The 1,825-nt window shown below is 33.2% G+C and overlaps 1 non-coding gene across 1 annotated transcript; it reads right to left on the reverse strand.

The window, feature by feature from the left end:
• Positions 1 to 1,371: 1,371 nt before the first annotated feature.
• LOC121238010 lies at positions 1,372 to 1,479 on the reverse strand. Its single transcript, XR_005935056.1, has one exon. It is a non-coding gene; the product is annotated as a small nucleolar RNA R71 (small nucleolar RNA).
• Between the last annotated feature and the right edge of the window lie 346 nt (positions 1,480 to 1,825).

Genomic DNA, 1,825 nt, shown 5'->3' on the forward strand with positions numbered 1-1,825 from the left:
TTTGTTGACCATTATATTTATTGGTAACTAAATTTTCAAGTAGGGCTAGAGATGAACTCGCACATTAGATGGTATTTTTAATTTATCTATTTGATTTTCAATTAGTAAAACTCTTTTGTTTTATCATTTTCAATTCATTGTTGATGTTTTCTTCCCCGAATAATCATATAATTTATTTTGTTTATGAATTCAGTCATGCTTTTTCTATTGAATGGATTAGCTCTTTGATTATGTTTGGATCAGTTACTTATATATATTGATTTAATTCTTTGCTGTAATATCGCTCCCTAAGTATATTATCGTCGTTGGATTTTCTCAATAGTGATAATAATTTACGTATTTAAAAAGTGGTGAATGATTTTTCAAAAGGTTATATTTGGTTCAATTTTGGTTTACAAATCTATACCTTCCGATTGAGAATTTTGGGAATAGAGCTCCAATTGAGTTATTCAATAAATTATGAATAATTAAAATACTGGATTTGTGCAAGGGCTTCCCGACGCTTTATTGTTTGTCAAATTTGAATACTTTTTCCGTTAGTCACTTTGCTTCACTTTAATTTGTATTTAAAATTAATCTTTGTTCTCCATTAATCATTTAATATTTTTCTTTAGTTTCTTTGTTCCTTCTGCTTTTCTTTTAATTTGTCTCTCTGTGGAATCGACACTCCAAAGTTGTGTTATGACTACCGCGTTATTCTTTGGACGTAATCAAATTTTGTCGCCATTGCCGGGGAGACAATAGAAGAATTGCTAGATAGTTTTTTTTCAATAGTTTGTAAAGGCAATAATTTCGTTCCTTCTTTTTGCTTGCTGCATTATTTTATTTTATTTTCTTCTTTCTTTTTATAGTATTTTTTTTTTTTTTAGTATTTTGTTACCTTTCATGCACAAATATAGAGACACTTTAGGTAGATTTGCTTGTAAGCTTGTGCTAGAATCAAAATCAAACATTTTAAATCCTTTATTTGACAATCTATCTAGTCCCAAAGAAATGAGTGAACACGAAAATCAACTCACTAGAACTCTTCTGGATTACCTCCACCCTACACACATAGCCACACCATCAGGCATCATGTTTCTAGCTAATACTCGCCAACTGGATTTTAAAAGAGGGATGATATAGTTACTCCCTACTTTTCATGGCTTGGAAAATAAAAATCCATATGTGTACATTAGGGAGTTTGAGGAAGTAGTTGCACTTTTTATAGTCAAAATGCACTGATGACGGTGTGAGACTTAAGTTCTTTCCTTTCTCTTTGAATGATAGAGCTAAGAGTTGGTTATACTCGCTGAGACCACGATCTATTAGGTCAGGGAATGAGATGACTCAAGTCTTCTTTAATAAATATTTTCCCTAACATAAGACCAACACTTTAAAAAGGCAAATCTCCACCTTTACACAAAAGGATAGTGAGACTTTGTATCAGTCTTGGGAGAGATTTAAGAAGTTGTTGAGTATGTGTCATCACCATGGGTATGAGAATTGGCACTTAGTGAGCTATTTTTATGAGGTACTTACACCTAGAGAGCGCCAATTTGTGGAGATGATGTGTAATAGTGAGTTCTTACAGAAAAATCCTGATAAGGCCATAGAATATCTCAATGAACTTGTTGAAAAAGCTCACACTTGAACTGGACCTAGTGCTACTGAGAGCACAAATAGGTCACGACCTGCAAGAAACCCAAATGGTGGTGGAATGTACCATCTCAGGGAAGAGGATAACCTAAAGGCTAAGGTTGAGATGCTCACTAGGAAGTTAGATGTGTTAAAGACTAAGGACTTAAAGCCAACACACGTAGCTAATCATGCAGAGTCTTTTAGA

This window comes from Juglans microcarpa x Juglans regia, chromosome 6S (genome assembly GCF_004785595.1).
Source record: "Juglans microcarpa x Juglans regia isolate MS1-56 chromosome 6S, Jm3101_v1.0, whole genome shotgun sequence".
NCBI lineage: Eukaryota > Viridiplantae > Streptophyta > Magnoliopsida > Fagales > Juglandaceae > Juglans > Juglans microcarpa x Juglans regia.